This window comes from Notamacropus eugenii, chromosome 3 (assembly GCF_028372415.1).
Source record: "Notamacropus eugenii isolate mMacEug1 chromosome 3, mMacEug1.pri_v2, whole genome shotgun sequence".
Classification (NCBI taxonomy): Eukaryota; Metazoa; Chordata; class Mammalia; order Diprotodontia; family Macropodidae; genus Notamacropus; species Notamacropus eugenii.
In genome coordinates this window covers 338,933,934-338,947,819 of record NC_092874.1, presented here as the reverse complement: position 1 = coordinate 338,947,819, position 13,886 = coordinate 338,933,934, and positions in this window count along the sequence as shown.

Sequence of the window (13,886 nt, the reverse complement as noted above, 5' to 3'; positions counted from 1 at the left end):
TAGACAATAACAAATGTCATCATACAGCTTGCTTATGTTAAAACAAAAAAATACATTTGATTCAGTACAGCAAAATAGTATCTTAAAATCTGTCTTCTCAAAAGGTGTCTCCCATGCTTATGCCTGTAATCATAGAAGATTTCTTGAAAGATGATACAAAAAAGCTGAAAGTTTCATGCATTTATTTCATGTAGTCCATGAACTTTGATGGGACAAAAAAATTACATCTTTCATTAGAGTATTTTACTTATACTTTTAAATAAGAGACTCTCAGATATAATCTTTTAACTTTTAAAAAATGGACTTATAATTGTGAGTATTTTAGTCCTTTGGTAGTTCCATTAAATAGATATTTAGGGTCAGGTGAGCCAACTCAGTGGGTCAAGGCAATTGCACTACCTAGATAGCTATCTTTTTCATCTGTGCAGGGGATTGACCTTACTTTTATCCCTGCCTTCTAGAATGTAAGGAAAATAACGGATTGGAACAAAACAGAAAGAAGTTATAGGGGTACATTCTTTTAAGGAATCTATGCTTAGGGCTTAGGTTTTAATGAACCATACTTTCTTAATTACCCCTTCCATTTCAAAATTAATCCAAAGAACCATTACCTTTGACTTTAGGGCTTTCTTCTTTACTAATTTCTAAATTTTATTTGTTCTTTGATACTTGGATCAAGTTTTGAGTCCTCAGATTTTTTTAATTTATCTCCTCATCTCTGCTGAGGGTTCAAATCCAAAATCTGAGTCTAAGCTAAAAACACAAATAGTGTGAATGAAATTAGAAAATAACAGCAGCAGAAACAATAATCCCAATTACATTTTTGACACATATTTCTGTTGATACACCTTGATGCTGGTTCCCATTCCAGAGGATCACCGAAGCTCTAAGTCAATTCATAAATGGTTGCTGATGAGTCCTAGGACTATTTGGTATTTTCAAGTCATCCATGGAATAGACGTATTCCTCTGATTTCTACTGGAATAGGAGAAGGGATAAGGACATTAGTATTTATATAGCACCTACCATGTGCCAGGCACTGTACTAAGCTTCATAAATATTATCCCATTTAATCTTCATAGAAACCCTGTGAAGTAGGTGTTGTTATTAACCATATTTATGGTTGAGGAAACTGAATAGAATAGCAGCTAACACTTAAAAGGTATTATCATAAAAAAAGTCAATCAGAAGGAATCCATTAGATTCATCCCATTTCCACTTCCAGAATAATGTAGAATGCTTATCTAGACCTTCCCTACAGCTCCTCCTTCAAGTGAATCTATGATTGCAGCAAGTTGATTTCACATTTGGTACACACAGCTTGATTTGGGTGCTTTAGTTATGAAATTCCTCCTGTTTTCTTTCAGTTAAATCGATGAACACAGTGCAGAGTGAGCAAACAATGCTTCAGTGATTTGAGGAAGAAGGGGCCTTCTCTTCTAGGCATCAAAAGAATACTTAGCTACAGCAACCAAGCTATTTTCAAGCTGGCCTTATTTGTAAATAAATGAGCTTCAAAGTGATAAAAGTATAAATAAAATAAAAATTTGCCCAATTTATACATTTTTCTTTATTTGCATTTGCACTAAAGGTTACCTACAAAGTTTCCCTTAATGTAATGGTAACCTTAGGTTCCTTCAGTTACTAAGTTAACCTGCATCATCTTTCCACAAATCTTGAATATAAGGAAGAAAAATAAGAACAACAAATCCACTGGGAAAAACCTATGTGTCACTATGTATGGTTCACTGTTTGACTGATTTAAGTTATTTTGTTGAATGATACTACTAGTACTTGGGCATCCACCCACTAGGTATAGCACATCAGTCACAAATCTTATCTCTTAAGAGTCTTGGTCTTTTGTGGTGAATAATAGACTTTGAATGATATTGAAAAATAATGTGGCATCATAGATATAAATCTATTCTAAATGTTAGACATTGATGTTCTAACTATTTTTGTTCATATGCATCATAAATCAAAAATAACACAGTTAGTAACAGGACAACGTGTGTTTCTTGCCTTTTTATGCCTTTTCCACCCCAGTCCTTTCTATATAGCATGCAGGATTTTTTTTTCTTTCCATTAAAAAAAAGAGACAGCTCTGCACCATCTTATTCTGTTGAGTAAGGTGAAGATAATGGTGCATAGTCTGATTTTTGATCTAGAAATGTTATTGATTGAAAGTGTGTGTGTCGGTGTGTGTGTGTGTGTGTGTGTGTATGTATGTATTTTACACATATGAGTACAAACTTGAGGATAAAAAACAAACTTTTAATGAAGTCTGATATGATAAAGACTCACCATGGAGAATCAAATATTTATTTTTTTCCTTAAGAAAACACAACCAGGGGGGCGGAGCCAAGATGGCGGAGTAGAAAGACGCACATACACATAGCTCTGAACCCACAACCCATAGAATGGCTACAGGGAAGTAACTCACGGCGAATTCCGCACCCAGAGGCCACGGAACATTGGAGCGAGGGAGATTTCTGTTCCGAGACCTGCAAACCTCTCGCGGGGGGGTCCTTCGCGCTGGGGACTGGGCGCCTGGACTGGGAGCTGAGTGCAGCCCTGCCGCGGCCGCGGCACCGAGAGGAAAAGATCCGAGCAGGCTTCACAGACAGGATCCAGCGGCCACGCGGGTCCCTCCACCCACAGAGGGATCTGCAAACCTCTCGCAAAAGGTCCGTCGTGCTGCAGACACAAAGCCCAGCCCAGACCTGCTGCACCCACGGCTGCGGCACCGAGAGAAACAGATCCAAGCAGGCTTCAGGGACGGGATCTCCAGCGGCCGCACAAGTCCCTCCACCCACAGGTGACAGGGGTGGGTGAGAGAGTCTCTTTGGCGGGTCGAGAGGGGAGTGGGGTGTCCCATAATTCAGGCCCCCCCCGGGAGGTAGAAGCTGAGAGGCGGCTGCAGACAGGGGCTCCCCAAGCGGGCGGGAGCCTGAATCCATTGCGGAAGGTCTGTGCATAAACCCCCTGAGGGAACTGAGCCTGAGAGGTGGCCCTGCCCCGATCTCAGCACCAGAACATAATCTCATACTGAATAGCAGCCCTGCTCCCGCCAAAAGCCCTGAGGCTGGAAGCAGCATTTGAATCTCAGACCACAAACACGGGCTGGGAGGATCAGGAGGTGAGGTGGGTGTGAGGAAAATATTCAGAGGTCAAGTCACTGGCTGGGAAAATGCCCAGAAAAGGGAAAAGAAATAAGACTATAGAAGGTTACTTTCTTGGCGAACAGGCATTTCCTCCCTTCCTTTCTGATGAGGAAGAACAATGCTTACCATCAGGCAAAGACACAGAAATCAAGGCTTCTGTGTCCCAGCCCACCCAGTGGGCTCAGGCCATGGAAGAGCTCAAAAAGAATTTTGAAAATCAAGTTAGAGAGGTGGAGGAAAAGCTGGGAAGAGAAATGAGAGACATGAAGTCAAAGCATGAACAGCAGATCAGCTCCCTGCTAAGGGAGACCCAAAAAAATGTTGAAGAAATTAACACCTTGAAAACTAGCCTAACTCAATTGGCAAAAGAGGTTCAAAAAGCCAATGAGGAGAAGAATGCTTTCAAAAGCAGAATTAGCCAAATGGAAAAGGAGATTCAAAAGCTCACTGAAGAAAATAGTTTTCAAAATTAGAATGGCACAGATGGAGGCTAATGACTTTATGCAAAACCAAGAAATCACAGAACAAAGAGAGAAGAATGGAAAAATGGAAGATAATGTGAAATATCTCATTGGAAAAACAACAGACCTGGAAAATAGATCCAGGAGAGACAATTTAAAAATTATGGGACTACCTGAAAGCCATGATCAAAAGAAGAGCCTAGACATCATCTTTCATGAAATTATCAAGGAAAACTGCCCTGAGATTCTAGAACCAGAGGGCAAAATAAATATTCAAGGAATCCACAGAACACCGCCTGAAAGAGATCCAAAAAGAGAAACTCCTAGGAACATTGTGGCCAAATTCCAGAACTCCCAGGTGAAAGAGAAAATATTGCAAGCAGCTAGAAAGAAACAATTCAAGTATTGTGGAAATACAATCAGGATAACACAAGACCTAGCAGCTTCTACATTAAGGGATGGAAGGGCATGGAACAATATATTCCAGAAGTCAAAGGAACTAGGACTAAAACCAAGAATCACCTACCCAGCAAAACTGACTATAATACTTCAGGGGAAAAAATGGTCTTTCAATGAAATAGAGGATTTTCAAGTATTCTTGATGAAAAGACCAGAGCTGAAAAGAAAATTTGACTTTCAAACACAAGAATGAAGAGAACCATGAAAAGGTGAACAGCAAAGTGAAGTCATAAGGGACTTACTAAAGCTGAACTGTTTACATTCCTACATGGAAAGACAATATTTGTAACTCTTGAAACATTTCAGTATCTGGGTACTGGGTGGGATTACACATGCACACACGCTCACATACATAGAGACAGAGTGCACAGAGTGAATTGAATAGGATGGGATCATATCTTTAAAACAAAATGAAATCAAGCAGTGAGAGAGAAATATATTGGGAAGAGAAAGGGAGAAATTGAATGGGGCAAATTATCTCTCATAAAAGAGGCAATCAAAAGACTCATTAGTGGAGGGATAAAGAGGGGAGGTGAGAGAAAAACATGAAGTCTACTCTCATCACATTCCACTAAAGAAAAGAATAAAGTGCACACTCATTTTGGTAGGAAAACCTATCTCACAATACAGGAAAGTGGGGGATAAGGGGACAAGCAGGGTGGGGGGGATGATAGAAGGGAAGGCATGAGGAGGAGAGTGCAATTCGAGGTCGACACTCATGGGGAGGGATAGGATCAAAAGAGAATAGAAGTAATGGGGGACAGGATAGGATGGAGGGAAATATAGTTAGTCCTATACAACACAACTATTATGGAAGTCATTTGCAAAACTACACAGATATGGCCTATATTGAATTGCTTGCCTTCCAAAGGGAAGGGGTGGGGAGGGAGGGAGGAAGAGAAGTTGGAACTCAAAGTGTTAGGATCAACTGTCGAGTAATGTTCTTGCCACTAGGAAATAAGAAAAACAGGTAAAGGGGTATAGAAAGCTATCTGCCCCTACAGGACAAAAGAGAAGATGGAGACAAGGGCAGAGAGGGATGATAGAAGAGAGAGCAGATTGGTCATAGGGGCAATTAGAATGCTTGGTGTTTGTGCGGGGAGGGGACAAAAGGGGAGAAAATTTGTAACCCAAAATTTTGTGAAAATGAATGTTAAAAGTTAAATAAATAAATTTAATAATAAAAAAAAAAAAAGAAAACACAACCATTGCTTGAGTCATGTGAGAGTGGATAATGAAATGTCTGCCTCCCCAAAGTTGTCTCTAGAATTTATACACACACATATACGTATACACACACATAAACATACATACACACACATATATATGAGCAAGATACATATGGGGATTAGATTAGTGTGGCAGTCTTCTTAAATTAATTGTTGCCAATATTTTCATAGTAATAGCTCTCTCAAAGATGATTATTGGATATTCTTAAGGAAACCTTCAGAAGCAAATGAACATTATTTGATTAAATTTTGTAAAGGAATTACAAAGCCAAAATGTTGAATAATCTATTGAGTAAAGGGAAAAAGTTTTCCTGATTCTGTTCACAGAGCGGCCATGGTAGCCAAAGCCTGACTATCAATGTTGAGCAAAGAAACAAATATTTTGATACAAATAATATCTCTTTCTCTCTTGCTTATAAAGGCAAACAAAGGTTTTGATTGCTGTGTTTCTCAGTTTTATAGATGTGTTGAGATCTTTGATAACTTTGATGTTTGATCATTTTTTAGGCACTTGGGAAATCACAAATGGATAGTTTATATTGTTGGCTTCAGTGAAAGATATTATTTATGTATTATTTATGTCACCTAGACTTTAAATATGTCTTTTTAGATGTCCTTAAAGACTACTTCAGGGACACTTCAGGGAAGGGGATAGACCAAGGAAATGTATAGTTCTTTATTTTTTTTTGGCAACTATTCTCTTTTTGAGAAAAAAAAAGAATCAAATCTCAAATGCTGCTAATATTTTATTTCAAATGTGAAATCAAGTTGCCTGAAACCATACACACTATTATATTGCTAGATCATTAGTTCACGTTTTGTGGAATGATGAAATAGAAGATTCAAGTTTTTTTTTTAAACTTTGCTGCATCCATTTGTCTCTGTGGTTTTCTCAAGCTTAAATCCCTCTGAAATAACCCTTGTCTTTGGCAGGAAGCTGAATAGTTGTCACTACTTATAAGCTGACAATTCTGTGTGCTATCCATTCCTCCTCCTCTTCTCTCCCTGGGATATTTCCCTTTCTTTCACAGTTGCCAGGCACCAACTGCTTTAGATAGTCAACTGCTGCCCTTCTTGTTTGAACTTGGCTTTATGTTGTTAAGGCTCACTCCTTTTTTCAACCCCTGTTTGGATTTTTATTCATATCAAGTCTCAGGTTCTTTCTGTTAAAGTTCTTTGGTTCTTCCTCCATGAATCTCTCTTTTCTCCATTAAAGTTTCTCTTGAAGTTCCGTGATCTTATCTTTCAATGGTCTATGCATCCCAATCTATACTTAGCTGATTGAGACTTCCCAAACATTTTTATCACTTTCATTTTTAGTCCTTCTTCTCTTCTGCCTCTCTACTTCTTCAAATTCTTAATTCCAAATTCTGACTATTTAGAAGCTATTAAATTGATGTTCTGATGCATAGCTTTCCTCTTCCCTAAGAAATATGAAAGGGAGGACGACTGCATGTTCTAAATTTCCAGCAAAAAAAAAAAATGTCACCTAGACTTTAAATATGTCTTTTTAGATGTCCTCAAAGACTACTTTTTAAAAATCTAATGAATGGATGCCTCCTGATGCATCGTTCACATGTGATCAAGTGGATTGAATTATCTACTTCTTTTAAAAATCGTGTCTTGTAAAAATGCAAGCCATATTTGGATTTTATCCTTTCATGGTTAAATTGTTGATTGAATAGTAGATATACCTATATCTATATCTATATATATGCGTGTGTGTGTACACATATATATGTATATATATATGTATATATATATGCTTTTTTTTTCTTTTTGGTGTTCTTGTTGTTATTATTTCTTTTCGTTCTATAGTTGCCAAAATTTTGTTATTTTACAAGCCCACTGTGAAGTTTGGTGCTGTTTCCTTTTAGTGACAGAGGAAGGGAAACTTGAACATATGGTACTGGGGAGAAAAAAGGATTCACTTAAAATCTGTGCTTCCAAGTTGTTGAGGTTTGAAGGTGCTTTTGTTGTTTAGTGTTCTTGAACTCAGAAATTCTCTAGATTAATTCTCCTTAACTGCAGTGACATTCGTTGGTAAGGGCAGAACAGACTAAGTATAGACTACGTGTTTCACAAAATCAGTCCTGAAAGAGTTTACTGATCTAATAATGTTTGCTTTCATTGGTTGTTTCACCACCAGCACACGTGTTTTTTTTTTATTTTGTTTTGTTTTGTTTTTGTTTGTTTGCTTTGTTTCTCAGTATAAACTTGTTCAGCTGAATTGATTCACCTTTTGTGGACAGTGTTTAAACCTGGAACATTGTTGGTGTTCCCAGTGAAGAAAAGAGAAGCTGATGCTTCAGACAACAGGTTGAGGCAAATGGCGAAGGTCAAAGTTACATTCTAAGCCTAAGCCTTGGCAGTGTGAAAAGAGATTAGATCCGCTGGTCTCCAGGTTCTCTGATGATCTAATACTGTTTTCCAGTGATGAATGGATGAGGATGTGTGTATGCTTAGCATGAAAATAAATTAGCAAATAATAAATAAAGCATCTTTGTTTCAAATGAAACCACTTGAATAGAATTTTTATTATTATTATTAATTTTGAATACCAGGAAGAGGCATATCATTTGAAGGTGAGTAAGTGAAAACAAAGGGCTTGGTATTTCCCTGAGTGATCTTCAATATGACAGAAAACATTTTCTTAGTTTTGACTCACTCTAAAACCTTCTCATAAATAATGATGAGTTCAAAAAGTAACATGAGGCAATGGAGAACCAGCTTCCGAGTCAAGTTCAATTTCAAGATTAACTAACTGTGAGAACCTGGGCAAATAACATTCTTCAAGTGCCCTCATGAGCAGTCAAATAGCAAACAATTGTTTTGTAATTTTTGTTGTTGTTTCCGTGTGTAATGTATGTGTGTTTTCACTAGGAGTTTCTTGCACAAAATGCATTTTAAATATGGATGCCCACACCCCCCAGTCTAATTACCTTTACCATGAACTCTGTAAAAATAGGTTTTTATTGATGGTCTTGTTTTTATATCACTAGAGTTTTAGTCAGTATGCTTTTCCTCCTACTCATACTTCCTTTAGAGCCATACAGTGTGATGAATGATATTTTAAGACAAAAAAGTAAAAAAGATAAATAAGATGAAAACTTAGCATAACTGATTGCTATATTGAAAAGTTCTGAAAATATAGATAATGTACAACTGTGGACTCCATTCGTATACAAACAAATTATTTTTATAGGTCCTATTTTGAACCATGGTTATTATTTTTACAATTTTGAAACATTTGATTTTTTTGTGGTTGTTCTTTCATTTTATATTGTTGAATACATCGTTTTCCTGACCATGTTTACTTCACTCTGGATATGTTTGTGTAGATGTTATCATGCATATTTTACAATTTATTTGGCTATTCCTTAATCAATGGGTACATACTATGCTACTTTGTATTTAATTCTTTTCCGTCATAAAAAGTGTGTATACACACATGAATATATATATATATATATATACATACACAAGTATATATGCACATATGTTTGTATATGTGTGTATATATGTGTATGTATATGTGTGTGTGTATATATATGTATGTATGCATGCATGGAAACTTCTTATCAATGGTCCCCTCAAAGTTTAAGCCGAGTAATGGCTCTGGGCCAAATGTATATGAATTGTAGTCACTTTATTTGCATAATTTGCATAATATACTAAAATGTTAGTACATTTTACCAATAATGTGCTAAAGTGACTATATTCCCACAACTTCTCCATCATTGGATATTCCCATCGTTCATGATCTTTGCCAGATTGAATATGGTATGAAGTGAAAACTCAAGGATGTTTAATTTACATTTCTCATGTTATTAATGATTTGAAACTTAATTCATGTTTACAATTTTTCTGAGAATTTTTTAAATATTCTTTCATCATTTAATTTCAATATGCAAATTTAAAATCAGTGTCGAGCTATTTGTACAGGAGACAAATCTTTTTCTAAAATATTTAGCATTTTATTTTCCCCTAATTACATGTAAAGACAATTTTTAACATTCATTTTCAAAATTTTGAGTTCCAAGTTCATTCCTTCCCTCTTTCCCCACACCCCTAGTTGAGAAGGTAAGTAAATTGATGTAGGTTACATATATGTAGTCATGCAAAGTATATTTCCATATTAGTTATGCTGTACAAAATAAGAAAAGGAAAATAAAGAAGATAAAGTAGTATGCTTCACTCTATATTCAGACACTATCAGTTCTTTCTCTGGGGATGGATTGGATTTATCATCATAAATCTTTCAGAATTGTCTTGGATTGTTGTATTGTTGAGAATAACTAAGTAACTCACAGTTGATAGCTTACAATATTACTGTTACTGTGTACAATGTTCTCCTGGTTCTACTCATTTTCCTTTGCATCAGTTCATATAAGTCCTCCAGGGTTTTTTTGGGTTTTTTTGAGGGTAGTCTCCTCATCATTTCTTCAAGAGAAGTAGTATTCCATCACAATTATATACCACAACTTTTTCAGTCATTCCCCAATTGATGGGAATCCCTTCAATTTCTGATTCTTTGCCACCAGAAAAGAGCTGCTAGAAATATATTTGTACATATAGGTTTTTTTCTCTCTCTTTTTTTTTCTTTTTAATCTCTTTTGGGATACAGGCTCAAAGAGTATACATGGTTTTATAGCCTTTTGGGCATAGTTCCAAACTGCTTTACATAATTGTTGAATGAGTTCACAACTCCACCAGAAATGCCCTCAGAGTGTATGTAAATAGTAACTGTTTCTCTTTTGGGCAGCAACCTGGATGGTCTTCCCCTCCCAGTCAGATTTTTCTTTTTAATTAAAGGGTCCATCCCTTGACTCACTCCTTGAAGAGGCCTATTCATTGAATGGACTTTGCCCCAATTAAAATTAAGACTTTAAAAAATCTTAGCTTAAAAGGAGCGAGGTTTCCCACTGCATCCTGGGCCTTGCCAGTTATCCTGATCATATGTCTGGACGCTGGCCCCAGATGGCTCTGCAACAGAAAGTGAGTTTGGTTTGACTTTGCACAGCCCTCCCCCTCACTCAGTTCAAAGTTAATCGCAAGTCATGTCATTCTCTCTCTGATGTCATGGTCCTCTTTGAGAACAAAGGATAAACTGCAACCACAATCACACAAAATGTTTCAATTTTCTCTTATGCCCTTTGACATTTTTCATTCTGTTCTGTTAGTCAATCTAATAGTTATGAGGTAGTAACCCAGAAGTATTTGAATTTGTATTTATCCAGTCAATAGTGATTTAGAGCATTTTTTCATATGGCTGTAGAAACCTTTCTCTACTTGATCTGAAAATGGACTATTTATATCTTTTGATAATTTATCAATTGGAGAATGGCTCTTATGTTTTGTAAATTTGACTCAGTTCTCTATATATTTGAGAAATGGGATTTTCATCAGAGAAACTTTGTTCAATTTTTTTTTTCACAGTTATGGTTACTAACTGAATTTCCCTTCATCCTACCTCCTTTCCGTTTATTCTATTCTCTCTTCTTTCACCCTGTTCCTCCTCAAAAGTGTTTTACTTCTGACTACCACTGCTTCCAATCTGCCCTCAATTCTATCACTCACCCCTTCTCTTAGATATAAAGCTATGGCTAGGAAATTTTAAGATGAATTGAGCAATGGCCAACGATCAAATGTGCCTCAAATGTATTTTTAATATGATATCTAAAATGCATTTTATATGTGTGAAGGACAGAAAACTGTATGGTTGTTTCTTCAAAGCAAAATAGACAGACAGACAGACAGACAGATAGATAGATATAGATATGCATGTATATGTGTGTGGTATATATATATGTATATATATATATATATATATACATGTATATATATATATATATACACATAGAGATAGAGGTATAGATACACATATATGTATATTTAAATTTTGTTTTTTTATGTTCACTACACCTTTTAGTCCATAGTCATCTTGAAATAGTTTACTCTGATCAAAATATCTATGTCAGTTTGATCAGTAAAAAGTCATAAAGTAGTTTAAGTCTGAAATCAGAATAACATTTAGCAAGATAGCATAGAAATAGGACATGTTATTTCACTTAGTATATATTGCTCCATGATGAGGGAACTCACTCTACCAATGTTATTTTTCAGTCATTTTTCAATTGTCTATGACTCTGTGACACTATTTGCAGTTTTTTTGGCAGAAATCCTGGAGTAGTTTGCCATTTCTTTCTCCAGCTCATTTTTGTAGATGAGACAACTGATATAAATAGGGCTAAGTGACTTGCCCAGAGTCACACAGCTAGTAAGTATGTGAGACCACATTGAATGCATGAAGATGAATCTTCTTAATTCCAGCCTGGCACTTTATCCATTGTGTGAAATGGTTGACCTCAACCAATGTAGTTTATCATATTTTCTCCAACTAATAGTTCTAGTAAGTTTCCTAAAGCACTCTAAATTACAGCGTTTTGTTCAGGATCATATGGCCAATATGTATATTAGAGGTGGAATATGAACCCAGATTTTTCTCACTTGAAAGTCAGCTCTCTATTCCAACATGAGAGTAATAGTATTTAATATAGTCTTTCATTAAAGTTTTTCTACAGTGAATGATTGTGGAAGAGAGATGGCCCTGGATTCTTAAAGGCTATGTCCATGGAGACCATGACAGGCAGGTTCTAACAAGCTGCGGAATTAATCAATCATCAAGCACTTTTTAAGGGACAACTGCTGTTAAGCACTTGGGATACAAGTAAAAAGGGTAAAAAAGCTCCTACTCATAAGGGGTTTACATTTAGATGCAGAGAAATACATACATAAATATGTACAGCACAAATACTATTATTAAAGACAAAATAGATTTTTTGGGGGAGGGAAGGTACCAGAGAGTGGTGGTTGTGGTGGAGAGGAGAGGATCAGAAAAGGCTTCATTCAGGTGAATGGACCATAGTCTCTATGTATCTCTGAGAAACACCAGCCTTCATAAATCAGAACGTGTTTATCATAAATAATCTGGCCATTAGGTGATGAATGGTTTTGTTCACAACAATTTATGTGGACTATCTCTTGACCTAAAGTAGTCTTAATCTGCTTCGGTGGACATAATGTCCATATGAAGAAGATCCTAAATCACTGAAATGTTAAAAGTAAAAATACATTCTACTTTCTGATCACAAAGGGAAAAATAGACAACAATTAAGGTCAATGTAAGCTGATAACATAAACTCATGATAGGAAAGGATCAGTAAACTCAGTTATGGCCTAGCAATAAAATCTAAATTATCTCTCCCTCCCAAAACTACTGATAATTATATTTTTGAGGATTTAACAAAGAGGTATATATTGATAACTATTTAAAAGAATAAAATTACAGTTGTGGATACAATACCAATATTTTGGGTTAATTCTGAATTTCTGAACTCTGTTCCTGTAGAGTCAATGATATATTCACAGAGCCTATGACTTCCATGAATAACCCTGCACAATTCTTATTTGTGAAATACAAGAGACTCTTCACATGGAAGACAGAACTTCAACATTTATTCAAACATCAGAAAGACAAATCCCAAAAACAGAAAGCAATCCATCATAGTAACACAAATCTATACACAGTAACAATGGAGAGGACAACACCATTCCCAAGCCTTCCTCCTGCTAGTCTTTCCACAAACCAGTTTCCTTAAATAAATCACAGGCAGGCTCTCTTAAACAAAATGAGCTTCTCTCACTCACAGTCAGCTGTGGGCTCACATGAGTCTTTCAGTTCTGACTGCTCTCTCACTAATTTCTTCTCAGCTCTGCTCTAGCTTTGCCTTTTCCTGTTCCACTCTTCCTATTACGCCTCTTCAGCAAACTCCTCCCACCATAGGCTCCATGTGACTCAGACTTCCATGTGACCCAGGAAGGTCATATGGGCCCATTAATTAATAGGAAAGATATTCCCGTTTAAGTCACCATTACAATTCTACATTTCTCAGTGAAATAAGTGCAGATGAAATTGTAATTTATAATTTGAAAGTAATCTTGATCAATTTCTTATGTACAGTGTATCCAAAAGTTTTAGTATAACTCTAAAGGCTAATTTCATGAATCTTCACTGATACTTTAGGGATACCTTGTTTATTTGATAAGGCAATTCATTATATTGTACTCTCTGAAACAGAAAGTTATTACTTTTTTCCTTTTTGTAATTTATCATTAATTTATTTTTAGTTCTCAATATTACTTCCACAAATTTTGAATTCTAAATTACCTTCCCAACTCCAAACTCCCTCCTCCCCCCATATTAAAATAACATACATTCTGAATACCCGTATTTCCAATCTGACCTCCCTTCTATCATGTTCCCTCTACTTTAATAACCTTCCCCTCTATTTTCTTGTGAGGTAAGATCAATTTTTATATCTTATTGCCTGTATGTCTTATTTCCCAGTAAAAACAATTTTTTAACATTGATTTATAAAACTTTGAGTTTCAAATTATCTCCCTTCTTCCCTCTCCAACCACCACCATTGAGAAGGCATGTAATTCACTATAAGTTATACATGTGTAGTCATGCAAAACACTTCCATAACAGTCATGTTGCGAAAGAATAA